Source organism: Oryx dammah, unplaced genomic scaffold, assembly GCF_014754425.2.
Source record: "Oryx dammah isolate SB20612 unplaced genomic scaffold, SCBI_Odam_1.1 HiC_scaffold_25, whole genome shotgun sequence".
Classification (NCBI taxonomy): Eukaryota; Metazoa; Chordata; class Mammalia; order Artiodactyla; family Bovidae; genus Oryx; species Oryx dammah.
This window is the reverse complement of record NW_024070209.1, coordinates 73180184-73195865: the sequence shown is the minus strand read 5'-3', so window position 1 is coordinate 73195865 and position 15682 is coordinate 73180184. Positions and strand designations below refer to the sequence as shown.

The 15682-nt window shown below is 57.6% G+C and overlaps 1 protein-coding gene across 1 annotated transcript in view; it reads right to left on the bottom strand.

Moving 5' to 3' along the window:
• LOC120851604 (DNA (cytosine-5)-methyltransferase 3A-like) overlaps nucleotides 1-15430 on the bottom strand; it is a 60317-nt gene extending 44887 nt beyond the window's left edge. Inside the window, exon 1 of the mRNA XM_040224514.1 lies at nucleotides 15356-15430. The gene's annotated coding sequence lies outside the window, so the exon portion shown is untranslated. The remainder of the gene's footprint in view (nucleotides 1-15355) is intronic.
• Nucleotides 15431-15682: the final 252 nt, after the last annotated feature.

The following is a 15682-nucleotide window of genomic DNA, read 5'->3' as shown; positions in this document are numbered from 1 at the left end:
GTACATGGTAACTAGTTTTTTTCCAGCCATCTTCTCATTATTTTATAAACAAGTTGTTGGAAGTTAATTTAGTTTATTTCGTTAATTCAGTTGCGAATTACAGTCTAGTCTTTAGGTAACAGAATATTCAGGGAGACTGTGATTGAATATGAGGCATTATTCATGTGGACAGTGATTGAGACAATTAGTGCTGGGACTCCCTGTTTGGAAGACAGGGTGAGAACAGGAAGCGGGAGAGCTGCTTTGATAGGTAGAAATACAACTATTCTGTTGTTATAGGGGAGTCACACGGGTGTAAAAAGGAAGCCACTGGAAGCTGTGCAGCTGAAGCAGCAGACTGTGCCAGCGACTTGATTCACCCTTCATTGCCTGCTCTGTGAAGATGCAGCAGGGCCCTTTAAATATGTCCCCAGCTGGCAGACTAGCTGGCCTGACATCAAACCCCCTCAGGAGAGGGCACTGCAGAGACACGGGAGGAGGAGGTGCTTTCTCTCGTAGAGCCAGAGTGCTCTCTTGGAGGATTCCTGCACTGTATACAACTTCTCCAGCAGCCAGATCCTATTGCCCCGTGCCTTTCCTAGTGCCCAGTCCTGTCCCATCACAGCTTCTCCAGCGCCCAGCTCCAGTAGCCAGGGCACTTCTCCAGCACTTGGCTGTAGCAGTGTTTCACAGTCGAGAACAGCCAGCAGCTCCACTCAGTTCTCCTTTGGGGTAGTTTAGCAGCACTGTGCCTCCAGCAAGATAATTCCTCATGAACAACTTTCCTTGGGACCCAAAAGGATGGATTTCCATTGAGTTCTGGGAATGGGCGGGCAGCACAAATTTCCAGCGAGTAGTGCCAACATGGCACCATGGTGACTTCTCTGTCATCCGGGGAGCCAGGGCCATGCCCTTTCCATCACGGTCAGGCTCTCAACCCTGGGGCTCTACCTGGGGCACTCTGTGGCCACCTTAGGTGTAGTGGCTGTTCTCATTAATGCTACTTCTGTATCCTTTGCAGTTCTCTTTACTTCTTACTGGTCAATCTTTTGATATTCCAATCCCGTTATGGTTAATAAGTCTTTATATTAAAACTTTCCTGTTCAAATCACTATGTGGTTTCTGTCTCCTGAATTGACCCTGACAGATATAGTCACCCACGGCCTCAAAGGGCCTTTTTTCCATCCTTGGCATCTTTGAGCTCAATTCAGCCTCCTTGCCAGCTAGTCATTCTCGGCTTCAAGCACTCACTCAGCAATCATTTACTGAGTGTCATTGCCAAGCTGGGCCCTGGGTGAACAGGAGACCTCTGCTTCTGCAAGTTCATAAGCAAGGGGACTCCCTGGCTCTCTCTCCCCACTTGGCTCTCTGCTCTTGGCCCTCAGGCCCCTCTGCTCCATCTCCTGAGCTGGCTGGGGTCTTGCTCCCACTACTGCACAGCGGCCACCCCCTCAGGTCACACTCGGCTCCAGCTGTACTTGAAATTCTCCTCTGCTGAGATCCCTGCCCTTCAGTGAGCGCAGACCTCCTACTCCAAGGCTTCCATCTTTATTCTCTGGACACCCTCACCTGGATGACTTGCAGTTACCTAAGATCCTACTCTTCTAGAACCAGAGGCTTCATGTTTCCTCTGGCTCCGCTCTCTGGGTGGAAGTGGCAGCACCTTACCCTCAGCTGTCAAAACCCCAAACCTGCCTCAGGGAGAACTGAGGTCCTGCCTCCTCCTTCCATCCCCGCACTGCACCAGGCACCTGACTCTCGGGCGCCTGTTCCCATCCCTGTCCTCCCGGCTCCCAGGAACCACAGGTCTAGACCTTGGCAGTTATCTTGGAACGCCGCCTGCGATGTCTCTCCCTCCCGCCCCAGCTTCTCAGCAAAGATTCTCCACACATGGCTTCCTCAATCAAAACCTATGATGCCTGATGAAAATGTTCTGAAATTGATTGTGGTGATGGTTGCCCAACTCTGTGAATGTACTAAAAACCATCGAATCGCACACTTTAAACAGGTGAACTATATGGTATGTGAATTATATTCTGACAAAGCTGTTATTTTTTAAAAAACCCTCTGATGCCAGTGATTTTCACATACCGTAAAATCTAAACTCGGGTCTGGTCTACACTGCTGGCTCACCAAGTTTGACCTCAGCCTATCACTCTGACCTGGCCCCCACCTTGCCTAGCGGACTCCATCATTCCAGGCCCTGGGCTCACATCCCCTGCTCCCACACACTTGTGTCAACACTCACATCGTTCTCTCCTCCAAGGTGGGTGGTGGGCGGGGGTGGGGCGGGCTCCTCCCAGAGAGCCCCCTGAGGCCCTCTTTCCTCCATCCCTCAGCAGCCCCACCCCCTATCGCCTCTCCTTGACCATCTACCCAGGGGTCTTTAATCAGGTTGTCGTGTGGTCATTTAGCGTCTCACATGCAGAGGGATGTGCATGTTTTCCTAAACACATGAGGTCAGAGTCCTTCCCTGCACCCTGCACTTCTGCCACCCACCCCTCCCATCCTCCCTGGTCCAGGCGACCCTTGATGCCGAGGCAGCTGCAACATCCCACACAGTGCTGCGGTGCCTAGAGTGACTCCCCGCAACCCCCACTCTAGGGGTCGCTTGGCAGAGCTCCCCAAGGCACTGTGCCGAGAAGACCCCTGCTCCACCTGCCCTAGGCCAGGGCATACACCTGCTGCAGGGTTTATGGGCCCCACCAGCCTCCAGATGTCCAGGGAATACGGGGTTGGGAGGTACCTGGGTCAGTGTGTCTGTGAACCATGGGAAGTAGGGGGAGCTGGCCTCCCTGTACTCAGGCCCTTGGAGGCTGGTCCCCCGCTTGCCTGTGACCATTCTCTCCCCACACCACCCATGTGATGGATGCTTGCCTGCTCACACTTTGTCACATTCCTCCCAGGCCCAAACCAGGAGGTACCTCAGAGGGCCTTCAGGGTCTGGGAGCCGCTGCTAGGGCATGGCCCCTTCCCACCCAGGGCAGGCGGGAAAGAGAGTCTGTGGCTGTCAGAACCACCCACTGCTCCCTTGTTTCCCACTGCAACCACTTGTAGAGGGGCGGGGGTGGGGAGCCGGGGGGAGGACGATTCCGGGCGACACAGCCGCCCCTGGTACAGCTCAGCCCTAAGAGGGCTCAGCCAGAACCCACCTCAAACCTCTGCCATGCAGACACGGGCCTCACTTTACCAACCTGCAGAGTGGGGTGAATAAGAGTCCCTGCCTCCTGAGTCTGTTTTAAGATATGGGAGAATCTGAATCAAATGTTCAACATGATACCTGGAGCAAGGTAGGCACTTAATAAATATTCATTTTAAAAAATGTTATTAATTAGGGAGTAAGGCCGGTGAAGTGTTCTTAGGAAACCTAGACTCCTACTTCACACCATGCCCAAGGACAGCTCCTGCACAGCTGCTGTGGACTGACCCAGAGTCCTCTCTCCCGGCTAATGCTGCGAGGCTTCCCCTAATCCCCAAGTGCAAAGGCCTTTGCAACCAGAATAAATAACATCTTTACCAGCACCCTTAACCTGCCACCGTCACCTGAGGTGTCACAGGCACACACTGAGACACAGACTCACACACAGACACACGCAGAAAGACACGTATGCGCGCTCGTGAGCGCGCGCACACGACACACACACACACACACACACACACACACACACACACACAGAGGCTCCAGGAACCTGGAGCAGGAGGATTCCAGGCGAGGCCTCCCCACACATGCATCACACATTTCACCTAAAGTGCGGGCCAAAGAGGCATTTGGAAACCAGCTTGGGAACCTCATAACCATTCATAACATTGTTCTGAGAGAAAATACAAAACATGGCCCTATAAACAAACATTTGCAATAGAATTCCTCCAAGAGCTAGGAACTGCCTGTGCTAGAAAACTAACAGAGCAAGAAGAGGGAAACCACATAAACTTAGTTTGCCTCTGCAAAATTAATACCAATTACAAAAACATTTATGTGAACTGCTTACCATTTACACCTAATTACCAGGCAGCACAATTATGCATACTATTAAGGGTATGCTGGATTAATTATGCTGTACGTTTCATGTGATGACACCACCACACCCTCGGTCCACACAAGCCCCGCTCCCCCTGCGATGGGGAAGCAAGAGCAGGTCTGTACTAACCAGAGGAACACTGGTTTCCACCCTCGAATTGACAGTGGTCCCCACCCACCCCATCCCCAGCCAGAGACAGCCTGATTGGCCTTCTTGCCAACGTCATCACCACAGGAGCCCCCACTGAGAACCCACCTTCCCCCACCCCCGCTAGAGTCTCCTCTGCAAGGCACAGATGCTTCAAAACTCTCCCCGTGGGCGTGGCTGCATGTTACAGGCCACCATGTGTGCCCAATGGCCACCACGTGTGCCTGCTTCCTGGGAAGCTGGCCTCACTGTCCAGGCCAAGGTCACCCCGAAGTCATCTCCCAGAGAGATGGACCAAGGCCCTGCAGCCCTTTTCCAGGCACAGGAAGCCAGGTCCTGGGCAAGTTCCCAGCCTACAGTCCACCCAGGACCCAAGCAGGTGAGAGCCTCTCCCACCTTCGCCTTCTGTTCTCCACACAGCCAGAAGCCACTCTGCACAGACCTCCACCTCCCCTCCACTAAGAAGAGAAAAGGAGCTGAGCCCCCTCCCCTAATTCCCACTGAGCTCAACAGATGCTCTTCAGATACACTGGGGTGACCCAGGTTTATGGAACAAGGGGGTCAGTGGAACACGATTAAGCGGAACTTCCCAGGAACCTGGGACTCAAAACCCACTGGGGGCTGGGCCTCTTGGGAGGCTAACAGCAAGAGGAGGCTCAGCCTGTGAGACAGGGGAAGAGGGGCCAGGCACGGCTGAACTGCGCTCCTCACTCACCTGCGAGGCCAGCTGTAGGAGCATTCTTTTAAAAGATACATGAAACAAAACATGCAGGTTGAGTGCAAGAAGCAGGGCTTTTGAAACAAACAACACAAGCCTGGAAGGTGGTTTCCACTTTGCAGACAGCAAAACTGAGGCTAAGGGAAGTTAAGTGATCTACCTGAGGGGGACACAGTTAGGAGGCGGCAAGGCCGAGGTGAAACCACTGCCTGTCCAGCGCCAAGCCTGGTGGCCCTGGCACAACGCCATGCCGCCTCTCGCCTCTGCCTGGGTTCAGGGAAGCTGACCTGGCTCATGCCGTTTTCTAGAAACTCTTCAGAAACAGCTCTTCCTAGGATACACAGAAGACTCGTATTTCTATTTTAGAGAAACAGTTTTTGTTTCTTTTCTGTTTGCTTACCGACACTGCAAACACTACAAGCACTGCAGAGACACCATCTTCTTCCCTCCTACCTTGGCAGACCTGCCTCTGAATGGAGGGTGGATGTCAACTTTGCAACTCCAGGGGGTGACGACAACTCCCTCCAGGTCGTGGGAGTTAAAGAACAGGGTCTAGGCCTTGCGGCTCATCATTTGGGGGAGCTCCTGAGAAGCAGAAGCCCCTGCTCAAGAGCCCCAGCATCAGGATCCGCAGTGCACATGGTACAAACTCCTGGTTAAGTCACTTCCATCCTCAAAAATCTAGAATGATGGCTACCAGTTATGGAGAAAGACGCACCTGCCTTTCTAATCCATCAGCCGGACACTGCGCCTCCCTGGGCCCCCCAACATCCAGGCCTCTCTCACCTTCCTGGCTCAGCCCAGGCTCCAGCAGTGTAAAAATCCTAAGCACCGCCCTCAAGTCCCAACTCCAACCGGCCTCCCATGGGAAGCACTCCTAGATCTCTCCTAGACTCCCTCTACCCACATCCTCTCAATGGATGGCACCCCCACCCCCGCCCACCAGGCTGGCTGAGCCAGCTCCCTCACCCTCTCCATCACCCAGCCACTCCCACCTAAATGCCTCATAGAACAGCCCTCCTCCCCCGCCTCCTCCTCCACGCCTGCGCTGCTGCTCCCCTGGACTCCTTCATCAGCCTTCTGCCTGGACAATCTGTCCCCAGCCTCAGCTGCCCAATTTCTCCTCCCTGATGCCCCTGGACCATCTTTCTGATACACAAATACGAGCATGGTACTCCAAGCCCAATGCTTATTGATGGGTAACATCCCAGCCTTCTGTCCAGCTCTGCTCAGCCCTCCCAGCCTCACATTCCATGGCTCCCATCACCCTTCACTCTTGCCACACCAAGGGAGAACATGCCCTGGACCACTCGGCTAACTGCTGCCCACCCTTCAAGATTCAGCTCCAGCCTCACCTCCTTAAGAAACACTTCTCGGCTCTTCCCTCCCCACTTGCCTGAGATGTCCCTTCTCTGAGCTCATGGAATGCCCTGGGCACATGCCGCAGAGCTCTCTCCACCCACCTATGACGTAATGGTCACCTTGCCAGACTCTTGCCTCCACTGCAGACACCCTGAGGACCGGCTCAGTCCTCTTTACATTTTTGTAGCCAGTCCCTGACACATAGTAGGTCTTTAGTAAATGAATAAATAAACATTATTTGTGGATCTGAAACAAGGAGCCTCTGGAGAGAAAACTTAAGAGCTGCCAGGCCTGTCGAGTCAGGGCCCCAGTCTCTCACCATGCCATCTCAGAGTCCAGGCTACACAGAGGGTGTTGACCAAAGAAAACACAGAGGCGACTGCCCTGCCCCACTGGGCTTCTCAGCTGAGCTGCCAGTACCAGGCAGGCCCTCAGGCCACTGCTAGTTGGGCTGGGAACCACAGGCCTGGGAGAGGATGGCAACAAGCACCACATTGTTGCTGGTAATAAAACCATTAGGAAGCAGTGCTGTGCGCCAGCTGCCAGGCCCAGCTGAGGTCTAGACCCTCCCATGCCTGTGGGCCAGGGGGCAGAGCTGGCCCTGCCAGCGGGCCCAGCAACCAGAGCAGAGGCCAGTGCCTGCTCTGGATCCAAAGAGAGCAAAGGGCAGGAAGGGAGAGGGCCCAGGGCTTGAGGAACCTGCTTGGTTCCTGGTGGGCATGGAGACTCAAGAAACTGACCAAAGTACATCAAAATTAAAGGCCCAGAGATGAGCTGCCCAGGGCTGGAGATCAAGCAGCCAAATCCAGGCTTTACAGAGGCGGAGACAAAGGCCCTGCAACCCCTCAGGGGTGATGAGGATGACAGACAACATGTGTGGGGTCTTGGAAGACAAAGGAGCCTTCGAAGGGGTCGTCTCACCCAGTCCCCAGATGCACCCGTCATGACCCAACTAAGAGAAAAGGAATGCACACCACCTGAGTACCTACTATGTGCCAGGCACAGTGCTGATGTCGTCACACAGTATTTCATCATATTCGAGCAATACCACTAAGAAGCAGATGCTTCTCTTATCCTTGATTCACAGAGGAAGCACCAGCTCAGAGACCTTTAGGTCTCTCAGTTACTGTAGGAGTAGCAGGGCTGAGATGCAAATCAAGGTCTGCCCGCCCTCTGGTCACTTCTGTGCCCTGCACATCTGTCTCCTGGCAACCTGGGACAAGGGGCGGTCCACAGAGGGACTGGTTTGCTTCCATGCTGATGCTAACGGTCCTTTTATTTATCTTCCAGCCTCACTCCAGAGGCAGGGTGGGGCGGGGCTGGAGAAGTCCACATACTCTTTCTCCAGTCTTTAACAAGGGCAGTCTCAGGGGGCAAAGCAAGCTCCAAGTTGGCACCCATGGCCCGGGGCTGGGCGACCCGATTGTGGAAGGGGGAGGTGGGCGCTGTTGCCAAGCAACCAGCAGAGGAATTTGTATCCGCCCCTCCTCACCTCTCCACCCTGTCACCTGGGTCACTGCCACCTGCTCCTGGGCCTCCGGATCAGAGTTGGGCACAGCTTGAGCCCACATGCCAGACGAGTTTCCCGGGCCTCCCCTCTGCCCCTGGCGGGGCCTCCTGAAGCGCCATCTTGTCCTCCCTGCATGTGGCTCCCCAGGCTACGCCAGGGCTGGGTCGCCTGAGGTCCACACCAGGACCATTTGGGTCACAAGAGCAACCAGACTGAAGATCCTCGATGATCAGTTTGTCATCCTGGTCAGATCTGAGAGCTTGCCGTCCCTGCCCTCTAATGCGAACTCGGTCTGCAGCCCCGGCGTGAGCTGGGGTGCTGCCAGCTGCCTCTTTTCCGCTCTCACCCAACCCCAACCAGTCCATGCCTTCGCTTGGAGACCTCAGGGTCTACAATAAATCTCCCTGCAACCTTTCCAGAAAATACAAGTACCTGAGTGGCTCCACCCTTTGCTGTCACTCTCCAAGCCAGTTTCACATCCACTATAAAAGGGCCCACCCTTCCAGCCTAAGGGTGACTCAAATTTTTTTCAAGTTCTTACCCAGAAGCTTCAAAAGTGTGGTTTTATTTTTGCTGTGGTCATTAAGAAAGGAATGCATGTGCCTTTACGCTGTCGCAAAGGTTACAAAAGTATATAAAGTGTATAACCAAAATGCTGACACGCTTGCTGGATGATCCTTCTAGAACTACTTTTTTCTAAGCATGCGCTAGCATACGTGTGCATACTGGTATACATTTTAAAGGAACTTGACAAAAATGAGATCAGACTCTGCACGCTGCTTGTGGGGGTGACCTCACACCATATCATGGACATCCAACATGTCAGAATAGACACACTGAGTATCCCATTTCAAAGGCTTTGGGAGAATCTGACTAGATTCCCTTTTATCCACTAATTTAGGTACACTTTCAGAGTCTACAAAATAAATCACACAGGAACGTGCTGTCAAGAAGCCCTTTGCCAACAGGTTCTGCTTTGCTGGAGGATCTCAGTTGCCTGGCATGGGTCCAAGCACCCTCGCCTGCCCCTCCCTGGGTCCTCTGGGGAAACTCTTGAGGGAAGGCAAGCTCCCAGCCTCCCAGCTCAGGTGTTCCTGGGCATTCACCATGACAGAGCCCACATCCAACTCGCAGCTCAGTCAACTACAGATCTGACCCCGTAACGTCCTTCTGAGCATCTTTTAACTTTCTGAAGTAAGAAGCACCAGGCACACCAGGATCGAGCTGATCTATCAGGTCTAGAACACCTTCTGCACTGACTCCAGGGGCCATCTACCTAGCAGCACAGCAGGAAGAGCACCTGATTAGCGGCCAGGACACCCAAGTTCCAGCCGTCCCGTTACGAGCTGTGAGAGATGGTCCTCCATCCCCTCTGCGCACCCAGAAGGGGCATCCAACAACTGGCTCAGAATTAAAGATGACCTTGACATTTGAAACAGAAACAGAGAGGGAAGATCAATAGGGATGACAGTGAGCAGGGCCATGACCTCAGGAAAGAGAAAATAGGAACCTGCTTATAGACGTAAATAAGGCTGGGAAATCCTGGAGGTCAAGGGGGACCAGAGCAGGATGGGAATGGGCAATGAAGAGCTGCAGTTGAAAAAAAAAATTTGCATTCCCTGCTGGGATTCGGCTAGGAAAGCCCCGGGCGCCCACACCTCCTCCCCCTGTCTCTCCTCCAGACAAGCAGGGCTGCGATGTGATCAGCAAGGGAGATGTGGCCTGGCGGGCCCTGTCCACTGGCTGTCCTTGCTGGGGCTGCCAGTCACACCTGGGGGCATCTCTCCTCCAGGTGGGGGGCTCAGTTCTGCTGCATGTGGAGGAGGGAGGCGACAGGGCAGGGCAGGCAGGGTCTGCGGTCCCCCCTCCCCCTTCCCTGTGCTCTCGGCCCCTTACAAGAATGATGTGGGTGCTGCAATGCCTCAGCCTGGGGCAGGGGATGCCTCTGGGAGGCCAGGTCAGGGACCCTCCTGCCGCCCATTCACATCACGTTGCCATCACTGACAGAGACAGCCCCGCTGGTGTTCCCCTTAATTGCTGCGACACTCCGGGGTTCCTGTAATTTAAACCCTGCTCTGTTTCCCTGAGTCTGAGCTCTTAAGCTTCAGTCTACAGAACATAAAGGAATCATCAAGATCCTACACCGAACGAGCTCAGCTGGCCCCTTCCCCTCCCTCCCTTTCTTTTCCCTCCCTCTCTTCTCCCCCACCACAAGCAGGGAAGTTTGAAGTGAGTTCCTACGGGCCACACCGGAGCTACAGGGCACAGGCCCACTCCTCTCAAATCAGCATGGGGCCTCAGGCTGGCTTCCAGCACACTGCCCCAAGGTCTCCGCCACACTCCAGCCACCTTATCCCATGCAGCCTGGCTTCCTCTCCTCGGTCAGGAAGCCCCATCTCTGTGCTCTCAGGCTCATCACAGGTGCCACCTCCTCCAAGAACTCTTCCCTGATCTCTCCAGTTGGTTGTCACCTCTGTCCTTCGAGCATTTTGTGTTTCCCTCTCCCTCGACCTTGGTCTGTGGCATTAATTACCTGGGCACACCCTAAACTCACCATGTACACTCTCAAAGCCCAGCACAGGGTCTGGCCCGCAGGAAATGCTCAGCAAGTCTCTGGTACATGGAAGTAAACAGGCTGCACTTGGGACAGAATCCGAATAAAGAGCTGAAACTGGCGTGAGGGATTGTAGCTGGACACAAAGGCAACCTGTTGACTGTGATCTGCTAAACTCTGGAAGGATTGCTAAATGGCGCTGAGAAGCCTCCCTCCTCTGAAGACATTTCAATCAGAATCAGCACTTTGCTCATCTGTCCAAGATTTTGCACACAGAGGCAGGAAGGTGGACAAGACTTCCCAGAGCACTTACTGCAGCACCAAGCCACGCGAACTACCTGATGATGACGATACTCATGCTGAGCACCTGCACTCTGCCAAGGGCGATGGGCATTATCTCGTTTTATCCTTCGAACAACCTGTGCAAAGAGCCTGGTCTCATTTCCATGTCACAGGTGAGGAAACGGAGGGTCGAAGAAATTGCGCTTGTCCCAGATCCCACAGCTAGAAGCTGAATGCAGCTCCCTCCAACACCAGGGCCCTCACTTGGGCTGCCTCAGACAGGCTCATGTCGAAGCAAGTCTCTGTCCCCACGCAGCTGCACACCACGTACACAGAAATATGCAGAGACACACGTGCACACACCCTGTCTTGCCCACACACTTAGCCAAGGGACACACACGCAAATCTGACACTGCATGGGTCTCAGATCTGGTAGGTTGTTTGCTTTTTAAGGAAAAAGAGTCAAAGAGAGAAATGCCTGAAAACGAGCCTTTAAGATTTGAGTGGAAAGGAATCTGGCACCTTTGGTTTACAATTAAAGCCCTGCTCAGCAGCAGCAAAGCACACAGGCCCACAGAGATGCCCGGCTTCCAAGCACACTACTCTCCACTAAACACCAAAAGGGAAGTGGAAACAATTCCTACAGGCCATTCCTTGGTCCTGACTGTTGCCTGTTTCCAAGCAGAAGGCATGGGACTGGGCAAGGGGACCCGGGCACCAAGACAGGGACCCCAGGATCAAGAGAGCAGAAGGTGGCAGGAAGTGCTAAGGGAGGGGAGCATGTGATGGGTAGGCAGTTGGCCCTTCTGGCCTTGGGCTCCGGGTAGTGCTGCCAACCCTGGAAGAAACCCGGCCTGGGTCCACACCCAAACAGCCCCCAACCCAGCCCAAGCGCTCCCAGAGCTTCAAGTTGTCTTTCAACCCTAAATTCTAGGGCTTGGATTCTAATGGTAACATTTCAGGCAGAGGATGGGGAGAGGGTGGTCTATTTTTAACTCACCCATTAGAGAGCTGGCAACACTGCTCTCAGAGTCCCCTTTCTATCTGGCTCCCAAAAAAAACAGGAGCCTTGATGGAGTCCTGGCTCATGCTGAAAAAGAATCTGTTTTTCAGGGGGTCTTGAGCCTAAGGAGCCTAAGTAGGCAGTGACTGTTTGGGGAAGGCGGAGCAGAAGTAAGATGAAGAGAGCCTGGCCACCAACCATGCAGCTAGGGAGAGGACGGGGACGTAAACACAGATGTGCAGCAAGTTTCCTCACTAACCGGGAGACACCTTAGAAGCCCCACAAAATGACCAAGGGGACCCAGAGGTGGCCAGGGCAAGAGTCCTGTCCCGTGGAGACTATGAACCAAGAGGCGAGACCGACACGCAGTGTAGGAGACCAGGAGAGCTGGAGCAGGAGGCAGTCTAAGCTCCCCAGAGGGCAGCTCTGGCCCTGCTTCTTCCCAGCCAGGTCATCCCAGGCCAGGATTTTATAGCTTCTCCTGTCTTCCTTGCAGACTTTTTCAGAGGACCACTGGCATGAAACTAGGAGCATCTCTTGTTCTAATGAGGTGACTCTGGGTGGGCTCTGGGATGGGGGCTGGTCCCAGGGAAACCAAGAAAGGATGAGAAGGTTTGGAGTTTCAGCCTGAAGAAGATCCACAACAAACTCAGACGCTCACTGCAAACTGGACTCGGAGGAAATCTCAGAAATTGTCCACACACACACAAATGCGCACATAAACCTACAAAAGGACACACACATGTGAGGGCTTAACCAGAAGCTAAACTTTTACACTTTGTGGAGTCAGATGTGACCGACCTGTTTCCTGAAAGCCCCCCATCCTTCACATCACCAGCTCCCTTCAAAGGCCCACCCCTCAGGAGGCCCGACTCTCACTCAGACCTCCTCTCCTGAGAAGTCCTTCCTGATTATCCCTGTGTGGTGGAAATAAGACCACCCCACCCCGCTTCCTGGGTCTGAAACTACACCAATGGAATCAGAGCCATAGAATTTAAAAGCTGGAATGGGCCTTCAAGCTGCAGTCCAACCCCCACCTACAGAAGAATCTTGTCCACAGACACCCTGACCATGGCCCTAGTTGTCCTCTCCTCTGTTTCTCCAGTGCTTAGGGGGTGGGGGGAGGAGGGGAGGAGCCCTTGCACAGTGAAACTGACACTCCTTGAATTCGAGAAGGAATTCACCTTTTCGAAGGCTGGTTTCCTATTGCAGGTCCATGAGCCTGGGAAGGAGGACAAGGAGAGCCTCGGTCCATCTGGGCCAGGAACTGTGCGTTTGATGAGGAGCTGAAGACAGGCCCAAGGACCTGGACAAGAGGCTGGAGAGGAAGCCAGGACCCAGAGGAGTGGGGCCCGGGGAAGGGAGGCGGGCAGGTGCCAGACCCGCTGCACAGGTTTGCCTGGGCCCCTGCCTGCGTGCGGCACATGTGCACACATGCACACACATGCACACAAGACTCACACTTTTCACAGAGTTGCCTGTCAAACAGCCCAACCAGGGCCTCAGTGGGACCTGGAGGCAGAGGGGGACCACCCTGTCCCAGAAACCTAGCAAGAACTCCTAACAACCCAAGCCTCCTAACCCAGGCAGCTCAGGAAACCAACCAGGAGACCGGCCCCTGCCAGCACAGGGGACGGCCCAACGAGGGTCCGCCTGACAGCTGGGCTCCTCAAATCCCACAGGCCAGTCCTAGCACTCCGCATCGCCCAAGGAGAAAAGCTCCCTCGGCTGCAGCTGTCACATCTGCCGGGAGGGAGCAGGCACAGCGGAGCAGCACCTGATCCCAGGATCCCTTCACAGCCCGCCAGCCCAGGAGGCCTGGTTCAGCCGCTGGCAGCCCCGGCTGAAACATGAAGACGGAACACTCCCCCAGGGATGCTGATGGCAGTCTCCGGGCACGGCAGCGAGGGGCAAGCTGGGTCATAGGGCGGCGGGCTCCTCTCCCGCAGCCTCCTGTCCCTGCTGGTTTGGGAGGGGGCGAGTTGTGTAGCTTCGGGGCTCCGGGCCCTTCCTCCCTGCCTGACGCGGGCCGGAGCTGCCCAGCTGGGTGCAGGACGCCATCTTGGGTCAAGGTGCAGCCACAGGGGGCTCCCCTTCGCGAGCCGGGGGGGAAGAGAGCCCCTGAGAACCAGCGAGCCCCTCACTCCCCACCCAAGGCGCCAACACCTACTCAACAGGCTTTGCAGTAGAGAGAGAAGGAAGGACGGAAGGGATGGAGAGAAAAGGGGGAAATAACAGGGGCTGGGGGGTTGGGGGAGAGGGAAGGGAGTGGGTGCCCCAAGAAGGGAGGCTCCAGGAAAGCGAAATGCAGTTTGGCAGCCCGAGGGCCGCGGGCCCCAGCGATGGGGGGCTGGGGGAGGCCGGGGGCGGGCCCTGGACTCCGGCCAGCCCCTTCAGAGCAGAGGGGGAGGGAGGGCAGGGCGGCTTGGGGGAGGGGAGCTGGGGTGAGGGCGGGACACGGCCAGAAGCCGCCTGCGGCTCCGAAGCTTGGGGTCTCCCGGGGCACCGGGACGTAGGGGCCGAAGACCCCGAGCCACAGCTTCGGCGAGGCCTCGTCCTTCACCGTGCAGATGCGAAGCTTTCAAGGACACGTCTGCACCGGCCCAGCGGGGGTGCGTGTGCGTGAGTGTGTCCGCGTGCGTGTGAGTGTGTGCAGGCGGGTGGGTGCTGCTGCAGGGGGCGACCCTGGGCGCCCCCGCCCGCAACGCCCCGGGCCCCGGCCCCGAGGCTCCCACCCCCCTGCGTTTTCCGGTCCCTGCGGCCCGGGTTCGGGATCTTCGCCCGCCCCCGCCCCGCCCCCACACTGCGGCGCCGCCACCGCCACCGCCACCGCCACCGCCGCCGCCGCCGCCCCGGCTCCCACGGCCCGCGGCGGGGGCAGGGAGGAGCCAGGCACGACGTCCGCCCCCCCCACCCCCCGCGCCGCCCCGCGCGCGCGCCGCTCGACTCTCCGCGGAGAGGTGTGCCCCCCAACTGGCACTCTCCCCACCCCCGCCGCCCCTCCCAGATCCGCTGGCACCCCGCACCCCCAGCCACAGGTGGCCGGAGGAAGATCGCTGCGCAGCGCTCCCCGGCCCGGCCCCCCGATCACCCCTCGGCCCGCCCCCCGGGGGCCTCCCGGGTCCCCCCGCCCCGCCGGGCCGAGGAGGGCCGGGAGCCGGGGGGGAGGGGCGGGGGGCCGGGTCGTGCCAGGCTGCCATTTTCTGCCGCCGCCGCGGAGCCTGCGCGGGGCCCGGCCCCCGCCCCCCTCCCCCGCTCCCTGCGGGCCGCGGCGGGAGCCGATTATTCCGGGTCGGGGTCCGCGCCCTCCAGCGCCCCGGCCGCAGGCCCCAGGCTGGGCCCCGGGGCGGGGGCAGGCACGGCCCGGAAGGCGGGGGCGGCCAGGCCGGGGCCCCTGCGGCAGCGCCTAGCCGGGCACCGAGGCTGAGGCCGGCGGCGGAGGGGGGCCCCCGGCGGCATTGTATAGACTTGAACTTGAGCCCGGAGCCGGGCGGGGGCGCGGAGGGGGCTCCGCGCCGGGAGCGGGCGGAACGGGAGGGGGCGCCTGGCGAGCCCGCGGGGACATAAACAAACCCTCCAATCCCCCGCGCCGCCCTGGCCAGCCCGGCCCGCCGTCGCCGCCCGCAGCCCTGGCCCCGGGAGCGCCCGGCGCCGAGTTGCGGGGATCCGGGAGCGTGTCCGGAGCCGGGCACTGCCCGCCACCGTGCCCCCCGCCCGGCTACCCTCCTCCCCGCCCGCCTCCGGGCCGGCCTCCCGGGCCGCCAGCAGCGGCGCTCATTACCGTGTGGCCGGTGGGGTCGGGCCGGCCCGGCTGCGCGCCCTAGTGCCGCGGCGCCGCGTCCCGGCTCGTCCTCTGCTCTCGCCGCCGCCGCCGCCGCCGCCCGCGCGCCCTCCCTCCCTCCCTCCCGGCCCGCCTGCCTGCCTCGCTCGCTCGCTCCCTCCCTCCGCTCGCTGTCGCGCTCCCTCTCTCCGCCTCCTCCGCCGGGTCCCCCCCTCCCACCCCTTCTCTCCGCCTTCCTCCTTCCCTCCCTCCGGCCGCCCGCGGGCTCAGGCCTCCGCCCGCTGCTCGCCCCCCGCGGCCGCGCTGGCCCCGGCCCCGGCGCTGCGG